The sequence below is a fragment of the Cucumis melo genome, chromosome 6 (assembly GCF_025177605.1).
Source record: "Cucumis melo cultivar AY chromosome 6, USDA_Cmelo_AY_1.0, whole genome shotgun sequence".
NCBI lineage: Eukaryota > Viridiplantae > Streptophyta > Magnoliopsida > Cucurbitales > Cucurbitaceae > Cucumis > Cucumis melo.
Window position 1 is genome coordinate 17,570,313 of NC_066862.1, and position 8,467 is coordinate 17,578,779.

An 8,467-nucleotide genomic window follows, 5' to 3' on the forward strand; every position below is an offset into this window, starting at 1 on the left:
TTGGAACAAGTCAGGCCAGGGTTACGCTAACTAGGGGAGATAACTGATTTAGGGTGGAAAGGGAAAGTTGGTGGAGGAGGGTAAAAAATTTATTCGCTTGGAAGCAGAGGAGGGTCTTCAATATCTTCGCGAGGAAGAGGTGGTTTATCTTCATTTTATAGAAAGGAAGAGGGTATTGGGTTATCTAGGTGAGAAGATTCGATGAGGGAGTCATCATCAAGGATCCTTTTGTTGTTTTCTTCATTTCTTTCGTAGTGGCTCCTTGATAGGTTGGTTCTTATGGGTTGGATCAACCTCTACCCTTGAGGTTAATGACTTCCTATTAAACGACGAAGGGGGTGGAAAAGTAGCAACTTCTTTATCATTCTCACTTCTTAGCTGCTGTGTCTTTTGGCGGCGGAGGTCCTTATATGATTTAAGCTGATAACTTATAGAAATACAAGTTATTGTAGCCTCTTTTATAGAATAACGAGGCCAAAATTGTAATGACCCAACTCCTTATACTGAGGCGAAGTCATTACTAAATGTAAATAACATAATTGAAGTTATAAAGTTTGGCTAAAATGAATAAAACCTCCAAAATTTATTTATTTAAAAACCAAATCAGGGTAATGTGCGAAATGTAAACAAATATTAAAATCCTACCGGGCCCTATCTACTTTTAAAGAAACGAAATAGTAAATAAAGAAAAATGAAAACTCAAGTACTAAATGTTTAAACGGGGTGTAAAGCGGAAGCATAAATCCCTATGGCTCGCCACGGTCACTTCTGGTCACTCGCAAGCTTGCCCTTACCCTTACCTCTGCCTCTACCTGAAAAATATGACATAGAGAGAGTGAGTATAAAATACTCAGTAAGAGACCCATTACTAGTCCCACTAGGTGCCTGTTAACTTCCTATTAGAGTTCTGAAAATGGTACCCAATAACTGGCACGTTCTCGAACACGTGCAACATGCACTCCCGTAGGAACAGAATCTGGTCTTCGGTGTCCCGAGGGAGCACCTAGGACATACTGGTCTGTAGTAAACCTGGAGGAAACGCTAAGATAATCGGGCTGCAAGGATCCCGTTGAATCACTCGAATCATATCTATATCCATGCTAGACTGGCAGACCCGTCGGACTACGCAGTCCTAAATAGGTGGTGATCCCGAAGGACACCCATGCAAGTACGACGCTAATAGGCTAAGCTAACAGGTACCCTAACCATAGCATACATATAACATGGCATCATCTCGTAATCATATTAGTCTAATCATCATATCACATTTTATCACAATATTCAAACATAAAGCCATAACTAGCCGTCATCACATTAAACCATGCTATCATATCAAATCACGTCATCAGTCACATCATGACCTCATTAATTAACATATCATTATGCAGTCTAGTCCTCAAGTGCATAACTAGGAATGCATGCGGTCTCATGATTCTAGTCGTAGAGCTAGTAGTAGAAATCTCTTACCTAGAGATTTACTCAATCGAATTCTAACAGTAAGGTCACCCGCTTCTCAAGTCGCAAGTCCTAAATGGTTAGGAACAACAATTAATAACCTAACCTTCATGGAATGAAGTCCAAGGATTGTTCGAGCAACTTACCCGAGATCAAGGTTGCAATAATTTCTTTTAAGTCGGAAATCCCACGCTCCAAACTCCAATTGGTCCAATCGGCCCTTTTACAAAGATAATTTAATTTAATCCAAAATTAAATTATTTAAAAACCAAAATTACTCTTCGTTGGGTATGCCAAAAACCCAACCAACTTACCAAAAACTTACCAACGATAGGTGGGGAAGGACCGAAAAACTAGGTGGCTCAAAAAGGCTTGGCGGCTTGACAGGAAGGAAAGAGACGCGACGCGGCTCGACTCGGGTGCAGGTGCTGCGCGCGTGCGGCTCGGCACGGATGGATGCAGCTCGCCTAGCTGTGCAGACGCGGCGCGCGTGCGGCTCGACGCGGGTGGATGCAGCTTGGCTAGCAGTGAGACGTGGTGCGCGTACGGCTCGACGGGGCGGATGCGGCTCGGCTAGAAGTGAGACGCAGCGCGCGTACGGCTCGACAGGGGTGGATGCGAGGAGCGAGGATGCGGTCAGGTACGACTATGTGGCTCGGGTTGCGGAGGTGCGGTGCGACTGAGCTTCGCGGGCTTCGACGATCGGTGCGCGGCGGCGACGGTGTGGCTGATCGAGCGATTGGCGACGGTTGGATTCGTGGAGGCAGCTGGCGGAAGAGATCGGCTGGAGAGGCGCGGCTGCGAGGAAGAAATCGGCTGGAGATCGGATTCGCTACCGGCTCGGTTGTTTTGTGACAAAGGGTCGACGGCGACGACTGGCAGAGAAGGGAGGGGCGACGGCGGCGATGACTTGCTAGGGTTTCTTCCTTTGGGTTTGGTTGAAGAGGAAGATGAATAGTGCAATGTATTTAATGCCAAAATAATAATTCTTTATCATCATAATCATTTTTTCTCTTCCCCAAAATACTCACTCTCTCTCTTCCATTAAACCCATCAAAATCTCTCTCTTTATGTAAACCCGATATTTTCTTGGTTTAATTTCTTTAAATGTGGAAAAAAGAAAGAAAAAGAAAATGGAAATTAAGTGTAAATATAAATATATATATTTATATATTAAATAGCTTTATTAAATTAATTAAAGAAAAGAAAGAAAAGAAAGGACAAAAAGAAGAAAAGGAGAAGAAAATTTCATTTTCTCTTTTCTTCTTCTTCTTCTCTTCCCTTCACCGCCAAGAGTTTGAAGACATCCAAGTTCCCTTTATTTTTTTTTTCTTTTTCCTTCTTCAATTTGCAGAGAACTTCTAAGAGAGAGTTTGGAAGAAGAAGAGAAATTTTTACTAGAATTTTTAGGTTGAAGAAGAGGAGGAGAACTCAAGCAAAGTGTATCAATGGCTGAATTTTAGTTCATTCTGCACATCACTGGTTTTTAATTCGGTTTGAACTCTTCAAAAGGAATTAAGAGGTGAGATTTACATTTACTGAAAGTTAACTCATTTTTAAACAAACTTTATGAAGAACGTTGGAGCAAATTCGGTTATTCATTTGGTGCTTTTTGATGAAGAAAACAGGGCAGTTGGTTTTCACTCGAAATCAGGAGGTCTCTGGTTTTTCTTGTATTTCAGAGTGTATCGGTGGCGTTCGAATCTCTATTTGGTATGGTTGGAAAGCTTATTCAATTTACTACAACTTTCATGAAGAAATTGTAAACCAAAAACGACTAAAAATTGGTTAAATTGTAGGGACAAGTTAAAGAGGTCGTGTGCGCGCGATTCTGGAAGTGGTTCTGTTTTGAGGGTTATATGTGTTTATGCACGGGGAATCAGATTTATATGTCTTCAGGTAAGTTTTAGAGGATCTCAAAATGAAGAGTTTGATATAAAGAACACTCATTTTGGTTAATTATTGAGAAAGTTATAGTCCTTTGAATTGTATGTTAGAAATCTAGAAATTTTAGAGAATTGTTGAAATAGGATTTTATTTCTTAAGCTTTGTTTTCGTGAGCATCATCTTTGGTGCGACATGTTATGTATATCTTTAGGAAACCAGAATGTTTAGGGTTTTAATACTCGGTTGGGTTGTTGGCAGGCTGAGAAGAATTAAACCGAGCTTATAGACCAAGGATCTAGCCCAAGACTGTGAGTGACAAAACCAACTTTGAAACATTTTCCATAACTGTTATTATGATTGAATGCGATAAATGTTTATTTACGAAGCCATGAAAGGTATTTGAATTTTATGACTATTTTCAAGTATACATTTGGAGACTAGATTTCTTAAAGAAATTTATGTTAGCACGTAGATATTAAATGTTTGGAAAGTATTTAAACCACAATATTTTAAGCAAAGCATGAATTAGTATGAAGTTTTGTTTTAAGAACTACAATTTTCCACGAAAGAGCTGAGTAAAGTTCGAGCTTTGTGTAAAATTTATAAGCAGGCATGTTTTAATAATTTATGATGATTTATGAAATTTTCATTAACTACATGACTGAGATCTTGAGCCTGAGGCTAGAGATTACCGTGTGCACACTTGTTAGATTTCGTTGTTGACGTTGAGTGTACTCCGTAACAACGATGCTGTCGTGAGTGCTGGGCGGGCCCCACTACATCGTAGTGCTTGTAAACGTTGTTGTACTAGGTGTACCCTACACAACGTAGATTTGTCATGTTAGTTAAAATGCTTCGATATACTTGATATGCCTTGCTAGATTTCAATGATGAACATGCTGAGTATTTAAGGAAGCTATTCTTACTATTACACATTTACATTTACAACTTGTATAAACAGATTTATATGTGTAAAGTTTTCACGTGCTCTTATCTTTAAATTCATAGTTTTAAACTGAGTCACTCACTGAGCTTCATAGCTCACCCTTTCCAAAATGTTTTACCCATTTTCCAGGTAGAGACCGACTTCCCGGTGCCTGATAGACTGCCTTAGTCTGCGGAAGCTTCATTATCGATTGCCAGTACGTGTTTTGAGTTGGGCATAAAGTCTGTTGTGTTGTGATGTATTCACACCCTTGTATGTTATAGATACTCCACAGTTTGTATAAGCTTTAGGAGCTGTAGTTGTGTAAATTTTGTTGGTTATATTTTGATTAAGGTGTCTTTAGGTTTACTCGTGAAATCGGTAAATTTTGAGGTACACTTCATGTATATGTTTGACTAGCTGTGTTTGACTAGCCTAGGATCCGCAGTGTTTTGTGGCATGTACAATAGTTTATATACTAGATTGGCAAGTTCATCACATGAAAGTTTTAAGCAGAGTCGACAGATACAGGTACAGAAAAACGTTGTTCGTCGGCTTCACGCCATCTTTCGGTCTAAGGTAGCAGGTAGTCCGGGAGGGGGTGTGACAACTAGAGTCGACAGATACAGGTACAGAAAAACGTTGTTCGTCGGCTTCACGTCATCTTTCGGTCTAAGGTAGCAGGTAGTCCGGGAGGGGGTTTGACAACTTGGTATCAGAGCAGTTTGCTCCATGGGAATTAAGGTAGAGCGGTTAGCTCTAAGAAGAAACTGGAAAGTAAATAATTGAAAGTCAAGTTAGCTTAAAGGGAACTAGTGGAGTATGATCTTGGTAAGAGTAGAAGTGAGTCCAATTATTATTAATACGTGAGTAGACATTTAGTATCATGCATTTGAGTTAAGTATTTATAGTATGTCTAATGTGTTGACATATTATAAGAGTCATGCCACCACGTACTGGTAGACGACGCCGGCAGAATCAGGACGGGATGCAAGGTCCTACCCAAGGTCCATCTGTAGGGGAATCTAGTACCCTAGGAGTTCGAGGTGGTGCAGGAAACGAGCAGTTTGCGAGAACAACACAGGAAATAGGAAGGCCGGATAGAGCAGAGCCTAGTGATCCAGAAAAGGCATACGGAATTGAACGACTGAAGAAGTTAGGGGCTACAGTGTTTGAAGGTTCCACAGATCCAGCTGATGCAGAGAACTGGTTGAATATGCTTGAAAAGTGTTTTGATGTGATGAATTGTCCTGAGGAGCGAAAGGTTAGATTGGCCACATTTTTGTTGCAAAAAGAGGCTGAAGGATGGTGGAAATTTATATTAGCAAGACGCAGTGATGCACGTGCTTTAGACTGGCAGACTTTTAGAGGCATATTCAAAGATAAGTATTATCCCAGCACATACTGCGAAGCCAAGAGGGATGAATTTCTGGGGTTGAAACAAGGATCACTTTCAGTGGCTGAGTATGAGAGGAAGTATACCGAGCTTTCACGATATGCTGACGTTATTATAGCTTCTGAGAGTGACAGGTGCCGAAGGTTTGAAAGAGGGTTGCGTTTGGAAATACGTACCCCAGTTACAACCATTGCTAAGTGGACGAATTTCTCTGAGTTAGTGGAGACTGCCCTTCGTGTGGAGCAGAGTATAACAGAAGAGAAATCGGCAGTGGAGCTTAGTCGTGGGACTTCAACAGCTAGTGGATTTAGAGGCCAAGCATCGAGGAACGTGAGTTATGGTAGTGTTTTTCAGAGACAGAGCCAGAGAATACCTAGTCAGCACATTAGATCAACAGTAAGATCGCAACCAGGTCAGGAGTCCATTGCTAGTACCGTCAGGCGAATACCATGCACGAGTTGTGGCAGGAACCATCGGGGTCAGTGTTTGGTAGGTGCCGGTGTATGTTACCAGTGCGGACAGCCAGGACATTTCAAGAAAGATTGTCCGTAGTTGAACATGACAGTTCAGAGAGATCAGGGAGTTGGGTTCCAGACAGTTGAGCAATCGAGAATTTCAGTGGTTCCAACAGAGGGCACCAGTGGTGCAAGGCAAAAGGGAGTTGTTGGAAGACGGAGGCAACAGGGAAAAGTCTATGCTATGACTCAACAAGAAGCAGAGGACGCACCAGACGTTATTACTGGTACGATTCTTATTTGTAATGTACCTGCAGATGTTTTATTTGATCCAGGTGCTACGCATTCCTTTGTTTCTAGTATATTTCTGACTAAGTTGAATAGGATGCTAGAGCCTTTATCTGAGGGGTTAGCTATATACACTCCAGTTGGTGACGTTTTACTTGTTAATGAGGTGTTACGTAATTGTGAAGTTTTAGTAGAAGGTATCAGTTTGCTAGTGGACTTGCTACCACTAGAGTGGCAGAGGTTAGATGTAATTTTGGGAATGGATTTCTTATTTGCTCATTATGCATCTATGGATTGCCATAGGAAGGAAGTGGTTTTCAGAAAACCAGGCTTTGCTGAAGTGGTTTTTAGAGGTATGAGGAAGGCCGTTTCTAGAAGTTTAATCTCAGTTTTGAAAGCTGAGAAATTACCGAGGAAGGGTTGCACAGCGTTTCTTGTACACATCGTAGTAGTGCAGAGAGAAAAACTAAAGCCAGAAGATGTTCCTGTGGTGAAAGAGTTTCTTGATGTATTTCCAGATGATCTATCAGGTTTGCCACCTGATAGAGAGATTGAGTTCACCATTGAATTATTACCAGGAACAACATCTATTTCACAGGCCCCGTATAGAATGGCTCCAAGCGAGCTAAAAGAATTGAAGATGCAGTTACAAGAACTAGTTGACAAGGGATACATCAGGCCTAGTGTTTCACCGTGGGGAGCACCAGTGCTTTTTGTGAAAAAGAAAGATGGTACCCTCAGATTATGTATTGACTATAGACAGTTAAACAAGGTTACAATACGTAACAAGTATCCTTTACCACGCATCGATGACTTATTTGATCAACTAAGGGGAGCAGCGTTGTTCTCTAAGATTGACTTAAGGTCAGGATACCACCAGTTGAAGGTTAGAGAATCAGATATTGCTAAAACAGCATTAAGAACGAGGTATGGGCATTATGAGTTTCGAGTTATGCCATTCGGTTTAACGAATGCGCCAGCGGTTTTCATGGATCTCATGAACAGGATCTTCCATCGGTATTTAGATCAGTTTGTGATTGTGTTCATTGATGATATATTAGTTTACTCAGTTGACAGAGAATCTCATGAGGAACATCTGAGGATTGTTCTACAGACTCTACGTGAAAAACAGTTATACGCTAAGTTCAGCAAATGTGAGTTCTGGTTGGAACAAGTAGTATTTTTGGGGCATGTAGTTTCAGCAAAAGGAGTTAGTGCCGATCCACAAAAAGTAGAAGCGGTTTTCAATTGGGAAAGACCAATTAGTGCCACAGAAGTACGTAGTTTCCTGGGTTTGGCAGGATACTGTAGGCGTTTTGTTGAGGATTTCTCTCGATTGGCATTGCCTTTGACCGCTTTGACAAGGAAGAATGTTAAGTTTGAGTGGTCAGATAAATGCGAGCAAAGTTTTCAGGAATTGAAGAAAAGACTAGTTACAGCACCTATTTTGGCACTTCCTGTAACAGGGAAGGACTATGTGATTTATTGTGATGCTTCAAGGCTAGGATTAGGTTGTGTGCTTATGCAAGATGGGAATGTAATAGCTTATGCTTCAAGGCAGTTGAAGAAGCATGAGTGTAATTACCCTACCCATGATCTTGAGCTAGCAACAGTTGTTTTAGCACTAAAAATCTGGAGACACTATTTGTTCGGGGAAAAGTGCCATATTTTCACAGATCATAAAAGTCTGAAGTATATTTTTGATCAAAAAGAGCTAAATCTGAGACAAAGGCGATGGCTAGAACTGATTAAAGATTATGATTGTACTATAGAGTATCATCCAGGTAAGGCCAACGTAGTAGCATATGCATTAAGTAGGAAGTCAAGACTTCCGAAGAGTGCCTTGTGTGGTATTCGAGTAGCTTTGTTGAATGAGTTAAGAGGTTCCAAGGCAGTAGTAACTACAGAGGATTCAGGAAGTCTCTTAGCTCAATTTCAGGTTCGGTCTTCTCTAGTAACTGAGATTGTAAGAAGACAGTCAGAAGACAGTAATTTACAGAAGAAGTTTGAGAAATCCAAGAAAGGCTTAGAGGTGGAGTTTGAGCTGAGAACAGATGGTGC

General features: G+C 41.0%; 1 long non-coding RNA gene across 1 annotated transcript; it reads right to left on the reverse strand.

Moving 5' to 3' along the window:
• Positions 1 to 613: 613 nt before the first annotated feature.
• LOC127149914 (uncharacterized) lies at positions 614 to 1,676 on the reverse strand. The gene is made up of 3 exons (XR_007821780.1): positions 1,602 to 1,676; positions 1,468 to 1,527; positions 614 to 812 (listed from the first exon to the last, which is right to left on the reverse strand). It is a non-coding gene; the product is annotated as an uncharacterized LOC127149914 (long non-coding RNA).
• Between the last annotated feature and the right edge of the window lie 6,791 nt (positions 1,677 to 8,467).